Here is a 19,114-nt window from a genome sequence, read left to right on the forward strand (position 1 = left end):
CACAGTACTAAAGAGGCCCTTAGGCCTATCAGGTCTGGACCAGCAAAGCTACACTAAATTTTGAAGGGCTCTGGCCCGAAACGTCGAATTTCCTGTTCCTTGGATGCTGCCTAACCTCCTGTGCTTTAACCAGCAACACATTTTCAGCTACACTAAATTTATACTAGCTGCACTTTCCAGCACTAGGCTCATAGCTTTGAGTGTTATGCCATTTCAAGTATTCATCAAAGTACTTTTGAAATGTGAGATTTTCCACCTCAACTACTCTCGCAGGCAGTGGATTTCAGATCCCCGACCACTGAGTGAAAAACATTTTCCTCAAACCTCCTCTGAACCTCCTGCCTTTCATCTTAATATTATGCCCCTCGTTATTGACTCTTTGACTATAAGAAACATTTGCTTTCTATTTATCTTGTCTATGTCCCTCATAAGCATGTACACTTCTTCAGGTCCTCCCTCTACCTTCTCTATTCTAAAGAAATCAACTCAAGCTTATCTAGCCTCTCTTCATAGCTAAAGTACTCCAGCAGAGATGACTGACCTCCAATGACCATAATACTCTTCCTTTGTGCCAGGTATGACTCCAGCCAGAAGTGAATGCTTCTTCCTGATTTCAACTGAGACTAATTTTGGTGGGGCCCATTGATGCCAGCTTCAATCAAATGTGGCCTTGATGTCAACAGCCTTCACTCTCACTTCATCTCTGGTATTCAGCTGGTTTTATCCATATTTGGACCACGTGTATAATGAGCTCAGTAACTGAGGTGTTCCTGATGGAAACAAACTGAGCAGTTGCAAGCTGGTGATTCCGTTGCAGGTGCTGTTTAATGGCCATGCTGATGACACTTTCTGTTACTTTGCTGATGGTTGAGAATAGACTGACAGGGCGATAATTGGCTGAGTTGGATTTGTCCCGTTTTGTGCGCACGACATACCTGAGCAATTTTTCACATTGTCAGGTAGACCTGGAGCTGTCGTCCTGACACACTGACTGTAAGTACAGGGCGAACCCCTGTATCAGCTGTATTGTTTTCCACTGTTTCAGTTACCCATGGTACCATGCCCGGAGCATATTACAAGGAACGTTCCAGAACCAGACCTACCAAGAGGCTGCCAGGAAGATACTTTTCCCGTTGAAATGAATGGGTTCCCTCCTATCTGCGGTTTCAGGCTTCTGTGGTAGATCCTGGATAGTATCACCAACGGGCATGGGGTGGTGGGGGTGGGTTGGGGGGGTGTCTACTGTATTTCATAACGTGCTCTTATTGTATAACTGACTTTCAGGTTCAGGTGTAGAATGGGGGTAAAAGGGGTAATTGATCCTACCACAGTTAGAATTTCCAACTGAATATGGGTGGGGCTTGTACAGCAAAAATCTGAATAAGGTTTATACAATTAAATGTATAGACTTGTAGAGGCCTCCATATACAGGCTCCGTTGACCTCTTTTTGGAACCCTCCATGAGCACTATGTGAGACTGTCATTTGTGTGCGCTGCAACTGCTGACTGCTCACATTATTAAGAAGCTGCTTTTTTTTCTGATATTCCCCACACAGGATCATGACTGGATCCAGGCCCATCAGCTGTTCTTTTCTCTGTGGTGAATCCACAATGAATCGCCAAGGATATTGATGAAGAACACATACATTTGCAAGCCCAGGACCAGCAGCAAACTCTGGTGGATACCAAACAACATCCAAATGCAAAAGGTCCCTCAAGATGCAGGGAAAAGTGCAAGAGGCCCTTTGTCTTTGATGAAGTCTCCTCCAGATGAGCAAGATGCAATGCTACTGTCGACAGAGGATGTCTCAGAACAGTGACAGAGCTGTGTCATCTGCTGAAGCACTCCAAGTGCAAGGTGGTATGGACTGCACAGACATAGTAGTGAGAGCACCATATTATAGTGTGGCAAACTCTATTAGTAGGACTGGCTTCCATTCAATCAATGATCAGATCATCTATGATTATTGTAAACTTATCTTTAAAGTTTGTGGCAGATACCCCTTAAATTTCCATGATGCCTATATCCCTGATAACTTTCAGATTCCTGCATCATTCACCGCTGCATGACTTACAAGAAAAGCTGCTGAGACACAAGGTCTACCCTCTCCAATCATGACTGATGATTCTGTGCACAACCCCTGAAGCCAAGTGTAGATACAACGTAACACATTCTTCCATCAGGGTCATGTGTGGTGAACCAATGGTCCTCATGAAGATAAAGGCACTATGTTTGGACAGATCTGGTGGGTCCTTGCAGTATGTCACATGCACAGTGCTCTACACAATCTTCTGCAACAACCAGAACAAACAAAGAGGGGACGTGATGGATGTTGAGTAACTCAAAATAGCATCATTTTCCCAAGGGAGGAACATGAGGACAACAACCAGGAGGAACACTATCTTCAACAAGGTAGAATTCTGAAACATTAGGCTGAATACATTGGACAGGATTTAATTACTCAAGTGTTGTCAGAACTGTACTTATCCAGGCAAGTGGAGAGTATTCGATCTAAACCCTGGTTTGGTCTCATTGAGAGTAAACAGGCTTTGAGTCAGGAGGTGAATGACTTGTTTCAGGATTCCTAGTCTCTGACCTGCTCTTGTAGCAACAGTATTGATATGACTAGTCCAGTTCAGTTGGTGGTAACCCCCAAGATGTTGACAGTGGGGATTCAGTGATGGTAATTCAAAGAGTAATGTCCAGCGGCAGTGGTTAAATTGTTTCTTATTGGAGATGGTCATTGCCTGGCACTTTTGTGATACCAATGTTAATTGCCACTTGTCAGCCCAAACCTGGATATTGTCCAAGTTTACTGCACTTGCACAAGAATTGTTTCAATGTCTGAAGATTCATGAATGGTGCTGAACATTGTGCATTCATCAGCAAAAATCCCTATTTTTGACATTATGATAGAAAGAAGGTCATTGCTGAAGCTGGTTAAGCCTAGGACATTAACATGAAGAATTTCTGCAGAGATGTCCTGATGCTGAGATGATGTTCGACAACCATAGCTATCTTCTATTGGTCCAAGTATGACTCCAATCAGCAGAGAGTTTCCTCTGATTCCGATTGAATCCAGATTTATTGATATCATACTTGATCAAATGCGACTTTGTTGTTAAAGACAGTCACTCTTACCTCACCTCTTGCTCAAGTCAGCTAGTTTATCCATGTTTGGTCTCAGGTTGTAATCATTTTAGGACCTGAGTGACCCTGGCAGAACCCAACTTGAGCATCATTGAGCAGGTTATTGCTGAGCAAGTGCTGCTTGATAGCTCTGTTGATGATAAAATTTACTGGGGTAGTACCTGGCCAGGTTGGATTCATCCTTGTTTTTGAGCACAAGACATACCTGGGCAATTTTCCACAAGATTGGATAGATGTCAGTGTTGCAACTATACTGGAACAGCTGGCAAGTGCACAACAAGTTCTGGAGCACCAGTCTTCAGTCTCATTGCTGAAATGTTGTCGGGGCCATAGCCTTTGCGGTATCCAGTACTTCCATTGAATCTTTATATAATGTGGAATGAATCAACTTGGCAAAAGACTGAAGATCTCTGGACAAGGCAGAAATGGATCATCCACTTGACACTGAAGATTGTTGTGAATGTGTCAGCCTTATCCTTTGCCCTGATGTGTTGTGCATTATTAAGGATGGGGGTTTGTGGAGCCTGCTCCTCCAGTGAAGAGTTTAGTTGTCCATCACCATTCGTGACTGGATGCGGGAGGGTGAGTGCCATTGAGAAAAGACATTATCTGCAATAGTGGGTGTGGTAAACCATGAGTCTTGGTGGGAAGTGATGCAGTAGTGGAGTTACAGTTAGCGTCAGGTAGCAGAGAGTAGATGGTGGCAGCTACTCTTGTGGAAGACAGAATGTCACTGACCTTCTTACTGCACTGCTGGGTTTTCCTCTGCATTACAGAAACACCACTGATCTGAATGACAACTTCAGACCAGACTGGCAAGCTCTTGTGCCATGGTTTTGTCATGGAGAATCATACACTGGGTCAGTGAAGGCAGTGAAGGACCGTTCCTCCATTGCAGGTTTGAACTGGTGTGCAGCTGGGATTTAAATATGGCGCCATGGTGTGAATGGCAGAGAGTCTTGGTAGGAATGAGTTCTTCTGCCGCTGCTGGGCGAAAGATTGCATCAAAAGGTATACAAATGCACATGAAAATCTTGGTAGAAATCATGGAGAGAAAACTTACATGATATTCCCTGAATGATTAGAAACATTCAGCCCATTATGTCCTGCTATGCAGTCACAGCCAATTTCACAGGAGACAGTTACTCTTTCATCCACTACTTCATGAATGAAATAACTGACGTTTTATTTTGTCATGCATGAACCTACATACAATACTGTATTGATCCCTATGCACAAAGGCGGCTGCAGTTTTACCTCTTTACTTTCCTGAGATAAAAGAGATCATTCGATGTACTCATTTCACCATTGATGTATTTACTAAGAGAACTGTGACAGACTTAAATTAGAATGCACCATGAATCTGCATGCAACCACTGCATGAATGCACATCAAGCAAACATCCCAAGGGGTAGCATAATGAATACATTCTGTTTGAAAATGGAGGACATACAGAATATGAATTACACAGTGAAACCGTAGCTTTAGCTAACTCTTTGCAATCCCTGGAACCTAGAAGGGATTAGATGCATTACCACATGTATATGAACAATAACAATCATGAAACAAATATTTAGCATATTAAAGAAAGCCTCTGAATCGATTAAGGAGAGAGAAAGATACATCTTATAATTGTCCGTGTACATGGACAAAATTGACACAGTATACTACACAGTGCTATCTGGGTCAGAAGCCTCACATTAACCTTTGATAAGGAAAAGCAGATAACTATGGGTAATCAAATGGTGGCTGAGTGGTTAGCATCACTGCCTCACAGCTCCTGGGACCCAGGTTTGATTCCAGCCTTGGCTGACTGTCTGTGTGGAGTTTACACATTCTACCCATGTCTGTGTGAGTTTCCTCCACAATACAAAGATGTGCAGGTTGGGGTGGATTGCCATGCTAAATTGCCCTATAATGTCAAGGGATGTACAGGTTAGACGGATTAGTCATGGTAAATGCAGTGTTAGGAGATAGAGTGTGGAGCTTTTTGGAAGGTCAGTGCAGACGTGATGAACCGAATGGCCTCTATCCGGACTGCAGGGATTCTCTGATCAGAACAATGACACTATGCAACCAAGGAAATAATTAAAAATCGCACAACACCAGGTTATAGTCCAACATGCTCTAGTCCACCATAACCTGGTGTTGTGTGATTTTTAACTTTGTCTACCCCGGTCCAACACCAGCACATCCCAGTTGAGGAGGTGGTTGTGTGAGGTTTTGCTTGACCAAGCTTTCTAATAAGACAGAACATTTCTTTTGGGCACACTTTCAAGAATGAAACTGTTAGCAATTTTACCTGCTTGACTTCTTTTAAGAACTATTTGGCCCAATCTTTGCAGTAAATATCACTTTTCATTCACCTCATGAACAGCTACCTATGAAAGCCTTTTGCAGCTGTTAGAGTGCTGATTTGCCCCAATCCAGTATCTGATCTATAGATCACCCCTGATGTCTGTCACCTAATCAGACTGAAGAATCCCCATTGAAACGTATAAAGATCAAATAAGGTAGCAGAATGCCAGAAGGTTAAATAATATTTAAGTAACAAATTTAAACAATTTGTTTAGTTTTTCTTACATTTGAGAACATCACTTTCTACTGCAAACTAAAGTGTACTCCATTTAATAAAAGTAATGTAATTCTATTTTGCCTGCAAACTATATAGCATGCAAACTTACTGATTGAAAATGGTCTGTAGGTTCTCCAACAGTGGCTAGGTGGTGAGACAGAGGATAAATCAGGGGATAATGAGAGCTTGTAACAAAGGCAGGGCATTAATCATGAGTCTCTTTAATCCTCACATGGATTGAGATAGTAGGATTGTCAGAGATAGCCATCAGCAAGAACAGAAACATAGAAAATTGGAACAGGATAAAGCCATTCAGCCTGTCAAGTCTGCTCTGTCATTCAATAGTATCAAGGTTGATCATCTTGCTCAGTATTCTGTTCCTGCTTTTGCCCTATACCCTTTCATTCCCTTAGCCCTAAAAAAGATATCTACCTCCTTCTTGAAAACGTTCTATATTTTGTCCTGAACTGTTTTCTATAGCAGAAAATTCCACGGGCTCACCCCATCTGGGTGAAGAAATTTCTCCTGATATCAGTTACAAATAGTCCACTTCATATTCTGAGTCTGTGAGCCCTAATACTGGACTCCCCTGTCATCAGGAATATCCTTCCTCCTTTTACCTGTCTCATCCTGTTAGAATTTTACCTATTTCTGTGAAGTTCACCATAATTCTTCTAAACTCCATTGAATACAGTCCTAAACAATCCAGTGTCTGTTCACACACCAATCTTGCCACCCCAGGAATCAGATTGTAAAACTTCATTACACTTCCTCCATAACTAACACATCCTTCCTCAGGTAAGGATACAAAACTGCACACATACTCCAGGTGTGGTCCCGCCAAACCTTGTACAATTGCAAAAACATAACCCTGTTCATGTACGCGACAAAGGCCAATATATTATTTGCCTTATTCTGCTCCTGCATGTTTGTGATGAATCCATAGACTGCATTCAGGATAGTTTTCCTGAAAATATGCTGTGGTTCCAACTGGGTGATGTGTTATATGGCAGCTTTAATAAAATGGTCTCAATGTAAAAGTTCCCTTATAAATAATAATCATAAATTAGTCAAATGCGGCATTACGTTTGAGAGGGAGGAGTGTTGGTCAGAAACAGTAGTGAAGCTTATTTAAGGGTAATCACAAAAGAATGAGGGGAAGTGCTGGCTGAGTGGACTGGGGAAAATATTAGCAACAAAAAGGAACAATGGACAACATTGAAGAAAATAATTCATGTCTCACAGCAAAGACATATTCCAGTGAGAAAGAAGGATTCTAGGAGGGGGATAAGTTAACCATGGTGATTAATGTCAAGATGGACAGCAAGAGCTACTTTATAGATGTATAAAGAGACAAACCAAAAGGAACTTAGGCCCTGCCATGAATGAGGCTGGGGAAATAACAATGGAGAACCAGGAGGCAGAAGGAGTTGTATAAATACTTGCCATCACACTTCATAGTAGAGGTTACTAATAGCATTTCCAAATTGTTTAATATTTAAGGGGCAGTAGAAGAAAAAGAAATAAATACATTTACTATTACTAGCTTAACAGTGCTTGGGAAACTGATGGGCCAAAATACCAATAAGTCTATTAAGACCTGGGCTTGATAGGATGCATTTTAGGATGTAACAAATGTAGCTACAGAATAGTGGATGCACTGATAGAAATCTTCCAGGAGTCCTTAATTCTGAAAAAATTACAGACGACTGTTATTGGAAAACTGCCAATGTAACACTTTTATTTCAAAAGGGAATGAGACTGGAAAAAGGACAATTATAAGGCAGTTGACATCTATTATTGGGAAAACGTTAGAATCTTTTACAAATGATGCAACAGCGGAGCATTTAGAATTACATAAGCTGATTAAGGAGAATCAAAGATTTTATTTAGGGGAAATCATGCCTCACAAATTTTCTAGAATTCTTTGAGGTAACCAGCAGGATAGATAAAAGCAAGCTATGGGATGAAATATATTTGTATTTTCAAAAGGCATCTGATAAGGTAACATACATTAAGTGATTTAATATGTTAAGAGGTGTTCAGGTAGTATATATAGAAACATAGAAAATAGGACCCATCGAGCCTGCTCTGCTATTCAATATAATCATGGCTAAGCATCGAATCAATGTCTTCTTCCCATGCCTTTAGGTCCTTTTAGTATGAATATAGTATTGGCTGCGACAACAGAAACTGCTGGAAAAACTCAGCACGTCTGGCAGCATTTATGGTGAGAAAACAGACTTAACATTGTGAGACCAGGGATCTTTCATCCTGGGATTTGGAATTTGGATAAGGTGAGGAAGGAAGGTCACTGAACCCAAAATGTTCTGTCCACAGATGCTGCCAGACCTGCTGAGTTCTTCCAGCAACTTCTTTTGTTTGTTTCAGATTTCTAGCATCCACAGTTGCTTGGCTTTTCTGGATAGTCTTGACTAATTGGTAGAAGATGGAGAATTGAGATGGGAGGGGGAAGCATTTTCAGAATGGCAACCTGCAACTAGTGGAGTGCCACATGGATCAGTGCCGAGGTCACAATTATTTGCAATACATATCAATGACTTGAATGAAGAAAATGAATGCACCACATCCAAATTTGCAGATGACACAAATATAGGTGGAAGAAGTCAACTTTTGAGGATGATGCAAAAAATCTCTAGAGGGACACAGGTAGGTGAAGCGACTTGGCAAAAATGTGACTGCTGGAATATAATATATGAAAGTATGAGATTGCACATTTGGCAGGAAGAATAGAGGAGGTGTGGATTATTTAAATAGAAGATGACTGCAGAAAGCTACTGAAGATAAGGATTTGGGAATACTTGTCCATCAGTCAGAAACAGCTAGAATCCAAATGCAGAGTGGACTAGGAAAGGCAAATGGAATGCGGACCTTTGTTTCAAAGGGATTGAAGTATAAAAGGGATGAGGCTTTGCTAAAATTGTACAAGATGCTAGTGAGACTACAGCTGGGATACTATGAAGAGTTTTCTGCCCCAATCTAAGCAAAGATATACTGATTTAGAGGTAGTCCAGAGAAAGTTCACTAGACAGGTACCAAGTGTGGAGGGACTGTCTTGTGAAGAGAGGTTGAAGATGTTGCGCCTGTACTTTCTGGAATATGGAAGAATGAGAAGTGACTTTATGGAAACATACAGGATTCTTAGGGCTCTTGACAGGATAAAGACTGAGAGATTCTCCCTTGTAGAAGAATCTCGGACCAAATGATGTAACCTCAAGGTAAGGGGTCACCCAGTTAAGACCGAGGTGATGTGGAATCTCTTCTCTCAGAGGGTAGTGGATCTGTAGAATTTTTTATTGCAGAAGAGTGCAGAGGCTAGAATGAGAAGTACGCTCAAGGCTAAAAAATATGGATTTTTAAGCAGTAAAGGACTCAAGAGCTATGAGGAAACAGTAGGAAAGTGAAGTTGAGGTTGTAAAATCAACAATGATTTTTTTTCTTCACGCAGCATTTTTTCCTCCTCCCACCAACTTTTAACTTCTTAAAGTACCCTACTCTACCTGAAGAATGGAGGCAAGATGAAGGGAGACGAGTCACTGCCACGAGCAGGAGCACAGCATGTGGAGTGAGTCCTGGGGTGGCAGCAGAATGAGTGCAGTTTGATTTGTGGGCCGAGCCCCAGAGAGGCAGCACAGCAACGGCAGACCGAGCCACAGAGCAAGAGCAGAGCGAGTGCAGGTCGAGCCTTAGAGAGGGAGCAGAGTGAGTGCACACTGAGCCCCAGAACGGAAGCAGAGTGATTGCAGGCCGAGCCCCAGAATGGGAGCAGAGCGAGTGCAGGCCGAGCCCCAGAGAAGGAGCAGAGCGAATGCAGGCCATGTCCTGGAGCGAAAGCAGAGCGAGTATGGGCTGAGTCCCAGAAAGGGAGCAGAGCGAGTCCAGGCTGAGCTCCAGAGAGGGAGCAGAGCGAGTGCAAGCTGAGTCCCAATACTGGAGCAAAGCGAGTGCAGGCCGAGCCCCAGAACGGGAACAGAGTGAGTGTAGGCAGAGTCCCAGAACGGGAGCAAAGTGAGTGCAGGCTGAATCCCAGAACAGGAGCAGAGCGGGTGCAGGCCGAGCCCCAGAACAGGAGCAGAGCGAGTGCAGGCCAAGCCCCAAAATAGGAGCAGAGGGAGTGCAGGCCAAGCCCCAGAGAGGAAGCAGAGTGAGGGCAAGCCGAGCCCCAGTACGGGTGCAGAGCGAGTGCAGGCCGAGTCCCAGAATGGGAGCAGAGCGAGTGCAGGCCGAGTCTCAGAACAGGAGCAGAGCGAGTGCAGGCCGAGCCCCAGAATGGGAGAAAAGCGAGTGCAAACCGTGTCCCAGAATTAGAAGAGAGTGAATGCAGGCCTAGTCCCAGAACAGGAGCAGAGCAAGTGCAGACTGAGTCCCAGAACAGGAGCAGAGTAAGTCCAGGCCAAGCACCAGAATGGGAGCAGAGTGAGTGCAGGCTGAGCCCCAGAGCAGGAGCAGAGTGAGTGCAGGCCAAGTCCCAGAACAGGAACAGAGTGAGTGCAGGCCGTGTCCCAGAACGGTGGCAGAGTGAGTGCAGGCCGTGTCCCAGAACAGGAGCAGAGCAAGTGCAGGCCAAGCCTCAGAGAGGGAGCAGAGCGAGGGTGGGCCAAGTCCCAGAGAGGTAGCAGAGTGAGGGCAGGCCAAGTCCCAGAACGGGAGCAGATTGAGTGCAGGCCAAGTCCCATGATAGGAGCAGAGCGAGGGCAGGCTAAGTCCCAGACCGGGAGTAGAGCGAGTGCAAGCTGAGTCCCAGAATGGGAGCAGAGCGAGTGCAGGCCAAGTCCCAGAACGGGAGCAGGGTGAGAGCAGGCAGAGTTCCAGAGCAGGAGCAGAGCGAGAGCAGGCTGAGTCCCAATGAGGGGGCAGAGCGAGTGCAGGCCGAGTCCCAGAGCGGGAGCAGGGCAAGTGCAGGCCGAGTCCCAGAGAGGGAGCAGAGCGAATGTAGGCTGAGTCCAAGAGTGGGAGCAGAGCGAGTGCGGGTTTGAGACCTGTTTGTGGTGGTAGCGTGGCCTCATGCTCTAAAGACAAGCGGGCATGGACTCATGTTGGACAAGGCAGTCACTTTTGATTATCATTTGGACTTTTTAAACTCTGTACTCCAATGCTAATCTATATTTATTTACTATTTTAATTCTGTGACAACAATTGAAGTATCTGTACCTAAGATAGCACCATGAGGCAACATTACAAACTTTTCACTGCATTTATTCAAGTGCACATAACAATAAAGGCTATTCTATCTCATTAATGCTAGAGCACACTCAATGGTTGAAAGGCCTACTTCTTCTCTTATGTCTTATAATCTTAAAGTGAGGCAGTTTAAATAATGTTTTAGTTCATTAAGACTAGTTATTATGTGAATCAGTCTGTCTTTCAGATGTTTGAAGAGTCAGGTGTTAATAAAGGTTATGGATTAATATATATATCTCATTTTTACAATTTCAAGAATTACAAGAATACATCGAAATATTGGAAGTGAAGGTGATCTATTTATAAGGGAGACAGGACACATTTCGTGGAGAGGCAAGTGGCCTTTAACCTGTCGGTTTTCTACAGTAATCCCAAAACCTGTTTGAACATGCCTTTCTAACTTGTCTTCTTTGTCACTCTTTTCCCTATTGCTTTTGTTTATTCATCACTTCATTTACGTTGTCTCTTGTCTGCACTCACTTGAGGAAAAGCAACAGCTCTGAGATATTCTAAGAAAAATAGTGCAACAAACAATAATAAATAAAGAACATTTACCAGCAAGAACAGTTAAAATCATGCCAGAATTTGGATATTATGGCTCCCATTGACCACACTTTGTAGTATAATTAATGGCATATACATTTCGATAACAATATAAGCTGACCTGATAAAGAAAGTTAAAGATGTAATAGCTCCACAAGGTATTAAGAATTTTTTCTGTATTTAAGAGGGAATAAAGTGATGCATCATACTTGACACAATGGCATAAGTCAAATGTGATATGATAATGTATTTTTTGGCATTTCTAAACACATTAAAAATTACTAAATACCTTTTCAAGAAGATATTTCCCTTTGAATCTGCACTGTATGTAACAATAGTACAGCTTAAAATTCAAAAGTGCTATTTGATGTTTAAGCATCCGTTGGTCCTATTTTTGAAAGTAGCTGTGATGGCAAGAATTTTCCAATTGTCATGTTAAAAAGTCTCGAGTATAAAGTAGAGTTATTGCAGTTTCATATTTCTTCTGCATTTGGATGTTCTCATTCTGATAAAACTGCTGACGATTTTTGACCCTATTTTAAGTCTTCGAACTTGCAGTTTCTTCAACTATAAACCGTTTATGTCAAGGTGCAGTTCAACATCTTGGATCGTTCAGTAACAATTGGAGGTAGAATTCCAGATAAAAGCAATCCTGTTAAGCAATTTTTGTTGGAAAACTCCACTCACTCTTAAGACAATCCATCTGTGGGATTGTTTTTCAGATGTAACATTTGACATAAATTTATCACAGCGAGTTAGTGACTAACCAATCAAATCAAAGACCTACCAAATTGCTGTTAATGGAGTAAAGAGGTACACACAAGTTGTCAGGTACTTGAAATAGGCTAATAAGATGATCCAAATATTCTGTTAGAAAAATCAAGGCCACAATTTGACTGTCTTTTCTATTATTCCTTTTGTTTTCAGAGCTGTAATATCTAAGGAAGCATCATTTACTGAAACAAGCAATAAAATAAACACTTTAATTACATTATTGTTGATATTTATTCATTATAAAAATATCATACGAATCTCATTGATATTTATGACATGGAAGTGAGTGTCTATCCACCACTATACTATTTTACCACACTTTACATTTTTTGGAGTTGCATCCAAACCTAAATAACTATTTCTCAATAAATCCTAATGCAGCCAAGCTGTAAACGATGAAATTCCGAGCACTAAACAATTGTTATGCTTCACTTTTAAGCATTAGTACATCTAGGGCATGTGTAGAGCATAGTTTAATTAAAGCCTCTGTTGTTTTTATTAGTAAATCAAGCAGGTTTTCCAGCAGAGAAAGTTTTGTCTGACCAGCTCAGAAGTGTACAGTAGTCTGTCAACCTGTTTTTTTCCAGGACAATTGAAAATAGAAAGTCATGTCTGGCACTATTCCAGGCAAAATTTGGAACGCAGTAGTTGTGAGGCCCAATTATGAACTGCAACAGTCCTTGGTCTGGTTTCACTTAAGGCCTAATTAAATAGGTACTCTCCATGTTTATTTTAAAGAAAGATTTTAATTCTTAGTGAACAATGTTCTTTAAGCCATGAACAGATTTGGGAATCAACAGTTTTATACAAAACAGATGGTGGTGTACAGTAATACAGAGATAATAAAGCAGGTTTTTTTTGTACTTACTGGTTATCCTATTTCCTTAGAAAGATATAACACTGACTTAACCCCATTTACAAATGCCTGTGGTAAAACAGCAGTTGCAGCCTTGGGATATCATGGAAACAATTTTTAATGCTAACTGGGATTAGAGGAAAGAAATGACAGGTTTTACAGATGTCTAAAAGACTGGAAAACCTGGACAAAAAATGTTACCATGTTTAAAAGGAATGTAATGTGAATGGGGAGATAACTGGGAAAATATGGGTTCAATCCAGTTCAGATTCTAAACATTTTTACCTTTGGTAAAATGTATAAAAATGTTTATAAAATCTTTGTGATTCTTCTAACATTGAAAAATGAGTTCTTACCTTGTTAAAAATATGCTTTATTTGAATTTTCTGACCACAATAACATAAAATGCTACTAAATAGTAAACAATAACTAGTTAATACAGTGAATGTATAATATAACAGGCTTTAACCATTAATAAAATCAGTTACTGACTTAAGTTGCAAGTTATAATCACCAGCTTATATAATATAACTACTATTAAAGGAAGTGATGATCAACTAATGTGGAAAATTATTCTCAATTACTAATAAAACAAGCTATTATTAAGAACTATTAGAGCTAGTTACAAAGCACTAGAAATAAGTAATCTATTGATACAGAATGTTGTTATGCATCTATTACAAATGATTCTTTTGCTCTGGAAATCATACAATGATTAGGCAAATAAATTCATTACCTGACACTCTAACCCATGCCCACTACCATCCATAACATCCCAACGCACCCAACACACACTCCTCGAATGCGTCCGTTTACATCCAACTGAATTACATTGTTTTGTGTATTATGTAACCTTGAAAATGTATATCTTGTTCTGCAAATGTAATATGGAAAAAGCTGCAAAGGAAACACAGCATGAAAATTTAATAAAGCTCAAAGTTACAGTGATGCTTTGATAAGTTAGTTCTAGGAGTTGGCTAAATCCAACTGCTACTTTCAATTAGAAGGAACAGCATATTCAGCAGACTGTCACATTTCTGCTTTTTAGTCATGTTCACGGCTATGTAAGCAAATTGATCCCAAGTCTGATTTACACAGTGACAATTTTATGAATAACAAGAGACAGAGTGGTTCCGAATAAGTGCTTGACAGTCTCAGCATTGATATCACCCCATTGTTTATAGATTCCAGAGTTCATGAGTCAGTGAAGAGTTTCCTTGCAATACCTGATAAAATACTTGTCTTTTGTCTTTTGCCACATAACTTGGCTACTTTCAAAATTGTTGGGTGGGAACTCAAACTTCAGTCAACATAGATAAGGATAAATAATAGTAAAGAACATGTAGAAAGTTATATTCAGAGATATTTTATTGACTTCAGAAGTTGTTTCAGCTGTTTTCAATGGCTAAAGCTTCTTAGCCATCTGTTTTCAGTTTTATTATAAAATATTTGATCTGTAAGCAGAGTTTTGTTAAAATAATTATTTTGGCATTTTATTGATTGCATACAAAAAAAAGTTAAAAATTCAGGTTGAATAAATATATCAGGTTGCCTGATTAATTAAAGAACAATTTTCAAAAATGTAAGGGTGAGAAATTGAGCTCTTCATTTCTCAATATTTGAGTGCCCCTAAAGTTTTGAATGTAGGCACACTTGCAGCATTTACGCTCTTGAAATCCTGTGATCTCGCTAAATAAAACCAGCTCATTGAGTGCTATGCTCTACCTGGATTGCCTTCTTTTGAGGAAAACTGCAGTACTCAGCAGAATGGGTGTTATTCTTTGTGATGGTCATTTGCACATTTTATTATTGGCCATGATGTTGTGCCAAATATGACCATAAATTAAACAAATCCCCTCTGCCTGCCATTGGTCCACATCCCTGCATTCATTGCATATTCATGTGCTTACTTAAAAGTCTCTTTAATGCTCCTATCGTATCTACTTCTATCACCCACCCCTGGCAGTATGTTCCAGACTGATTTCCTGATGAAGGGCTTTTGCCCGAAACGTCAATTTTCCTGCTTCTTGAATACTACCTGACCTGCTTTGCTTTTCCAGCACCACTCTAATCTTGAGTTATGTTCCAGATACCTACCACTCCCTATGTAAAATACTTGCCCCTCCTTTGAAGTATCCCTTGTCGTCTTAAATGTATCACCTAAGTATTTGACATTTCAACTCTGAGAAAAAGACTCTGACTGTCAACCCTAGCTGTGCATCTCGTAACTTTATAGATGTCTATCAAGTCTTCTCTCAGCTTCCACTGCTCCAGAGAAAACAGCCCTTGTTTTTCTAGCCTCTCCTGGTATTGCCACCAGTTATTCACTGAGCAGTTGAGGAACTGTAGGCACATGAGTAGAATGAGGAAGAAGAGAAAGGTAGGAGGTAACTGAGAGTGTCTTTTCCTGCAGGGACTGAACCAGAAGATTGAATCTTAGATTAATACCACTGACTGCAAACCCAATTCTGCATTCATTAACAGTCCCACACCTTACCTTTCATCTGCCCCTGATCTTAACAGCAACCTTTTGATCAAAAATAAAAGCCACTACAAAATTAACAAACCAAAGATATAAATTATATCAAGCTGTACTGCATTGAAAAATCAACTAATTACCCTTATGTAGAAACCTCAGTGCCTGATCTCCATATCTCTTTGCCTGATCTGATGTTCCTATTCAGTGCAATGCCAATGACTGCAGCATGGCTGGTGGAATTCTGTTGATTTCCTGTCAGGGAGACGGCAGATGGCTTTGCGAGATAAACATCAACTAAGCAGCTCTGGGCATTGAAATTTCAAACTGCACCAGCTCAAGACTGGTGATATCAGTCTGGGCTGACAAGTTGGGAGGCAGTAACAAGGGTAAGGGCAGATTAGCAGCATTAACAGGACAAATGATGTCTTCATCAAAGAGGAAATCAGGCTTGTGCTTCACAAAACCTCCTACCTCTCCCTAAGGAAGCACTTGAGAAATCTTAGTAATATACTAGAGATTTAATTGCTGGAATATTGTGAGACCCTACAACAGCCATTGCTGTAACAGTGTAACAGGCTGAGTCTGACCTTGCAGCATTAGCACAGCATGGCTGTGTTGTGGGTGCAGTGAAAGTGCTGATTTTGGTCTCCATATCACAGTTGGGTCGACAAGAATGTGAAGGGAGTTGGCCACCACTTGCATGCTGGGAAGTTAATCTTCAAACTCCACATCAACCCTATATAGTACTAACTTGGTGCTGGACTGCTCCCTACACCCTGGTACAGTTCTCAGGATTTCTGGCAAATCAGCCCTCTGAAGCACCATGTATTTCAGCACATGCATTGAGGAAAATTACATAGGTAGCAATGTGTGCCTAGATCCTGCCTTTTTAAAAGCAACAGGACAACAACATTTGCAAGTGAAATTCACCCTATAAACTTATATGTGTACATGCGTGCATGGGAGGGAGAGACGAGAATGTGTGTGTGTGTGTGTGTGTACGCGCGAGCGCACATGTGGGAGAAGGAGCGTGCGTGTGACAGTGTGTGCATGCTTGGTAGAGTGTGTGCGTGAGTGTGACGGAGTATAAGCCTGTCAGTGCATGCGCACGTGGCTGTGAGTGTGGAGCTGTAAGTGTGTGTGTCCGAGAGAGAATGTGTGTATGAGAGAGGTCTGCATGAGTATGTGAGTATTTAAGTGTCTGTGTGTATGTGTGCTTGTGTGTGAGTATGTGTGTAAGAGTGTGTAGTGTTGTGCAGTCACCTGTAGTGTGAATGAACCCCAGGTCCCAGCTGAGGTCACCCTCATGGGTATTGAACTTGGCTGTCAGCCTCTGCTTGGCCACTCTGCGTTGTTGCACATCCTGTCGTCCGCCTTGGAGGTTGGTCTCCTGACGATCCGAGGCTGAATATCCTTGATCGCTGAAGTGTTCCCCAACTGGGAGGGAACATCCCTGTCTGGCATATTTGCAGAATTGTATTCGCAGATACATTCTATTTTGCTCAAAAAGCACATAATCTGCAGGCAGTCAATCCATGTGACATTTTATAAATTCCTACTTTTAGATTAGATTAGCTTAGATTACTTACAGCGTGGAAACAGGCCCTTCGGCCCAACAAGTCCACACCGACCCTCCAAAGAGCAACCCACCCAGACCCATTCCCCTAAATTTACCCATTCCCCTGCATTTACCCCTTCACCTAACACTACTTTGAAAATAGAACCAGTCTGACTCAAGATTGGAATAGAGACAGACTCTAATCTCACACCTTTAATGCATTGTCTGAGCTCAGATGTCATCTTTTGATAAAAAAGTTGTTATCTTGGGAATGTGACTTGAAAGAAGTTCTAGGATTTACATAATAAAGAATCAAAACCTACAATCCATTCCACAAGATGATAGACTTAACAGCAATCTAAGTTTGTTCAATATACCCGTATTAGTTGCGTGTCACTATGATCTTGTGCTATAAATTCTGTGTCTTAAAATCCTGCCCCACTAGTTATCTGATAAAGGAGCAGCACTCCAAAAGCTAGTGCTTCCAATTAAACCTGTTGGACTATAACCTGATGTTGTGTGATTTTTAACTGTATTCCTGATGAAGGGCTTTTCCCGAAATGTCGATTTTACTGCTCCTCGGATGCTGCCTGAACTGCTGTGCTCTTCCAGCACCACTAATCCAGAATCTGGTTTCCAGCATCTGCAGTCATTGTTCTTACCTAGTTGATTTTTAACTTTGTCCACCCCAGTCCAACACCAGCACCTCCACATCATAAAATGAAGTAATATATTGAAAATGCAGCTTTTTTTTGCAAGTGTTTATCTATCCCCCAGCTTCTTTGGGATATTTGCTGATCTATATTTCAGTGAATTGGTACAGATATTGTGTCACTGGGAAAAGAAAACTTTGATGAAGTATTGCATTAAAAGCTGATTAACAAAACAAAGCTCAAGGAACAGAAGAATTATCACCTTAGATAAATCTTCACTCAGGACAGACAGCAAACAGCGAGTCATTTAAACAGCTGTTTCTCAAATCTGTAGATGATGTTCTGGGGAAGGGCCATTTGACCCAAAACATTAACTCTGATGTCTCTCCATAGATGCTGCCAGACTTGCTGTGGTTTTCCAGCAACCTCTATTATGGTCTGCGGATGGTAGTGGTGTTCCCCAAAGGTTTATGTTCAGACCATGAATTTTTTAATAAACATATAGATGACTTTCATATTGGAATGCCAGAGGTCTCGCACCTCAGTAGGTTATACCTTTCACTGAAAGCTGTAGGTTCAAATCCCACTTCAGATCTTATCGATCATGGAATGAACATTCCTGATATGATTCAACAGATTAATGATCAGCTTGTTAATCCTTCCAACACTTCTTGACTATTTCCTAAAGGGAATGAAGTGTGAAGAAGATATGAAATAAATAAATGGAATGCAGAGTAAAATGTCAAATTTGCTGATAATATTAAACTTGAAAGTGAAGCAGACATTAAGAATAATGACAAATAACTGCAACAAGGCATAGAAAAGCTCACAAAATGGCCAGATAAACATGCGTAATTTATATATTTGGGGGATTTGGATTTAAAATAGAGGCAGGTGGATTTTGGCCTCTTCTATGTAGTTTGGTTTTTGTAAAAGTGGTCAGAAAATCATGTGGACAGCAAATAAAATACATCATTACTGAAAAACTATATGAGTGGGGAGCAGAAAAGGTAGGCAACTGTGGGGTAAACATGTAGAGTGTAGATTATATTTTGGGGATTTAGCTTTAAAATAGAGGCAGATGGAGTTTGGTCAGTTTTGTGAAGTTTTTTTAGAAAAAGGTGTTAAAGTCATTGAGACAGTGACTTAACTATACTATTTCTAAAATAGTATATGACTACATTCAACTGTCTGGCAGAACCACTGTGGTGTTAATAGATAATTGATTAGTTGAGTTTATAATAGATCGAGTACACATATTAAGGCAACTAGTTTCATTTTAACTTCAGAACTGGAAGTTCAAGTTTTCAGTTCAGAAGAGAA

Source organism: Hemiscyllium ocellatum, chromosome 3 (genome assembly GCF_020745735.1).
Source record: "Hemiscyllium ocellatum isolate sHemOce1 chromosome 3, sHemOce1.pat.X.cur, whole genome shotgun sequence".
In the NCBI taxonomy this organism is placed as follows: domain Eukaryota; kingdom Metazoa; phylum Chordata; class Chondrichthyes; order Orectolobiformes; family Hemiscylliidae; genus Hemiscyllium; species Hemiscyllium ocellatum.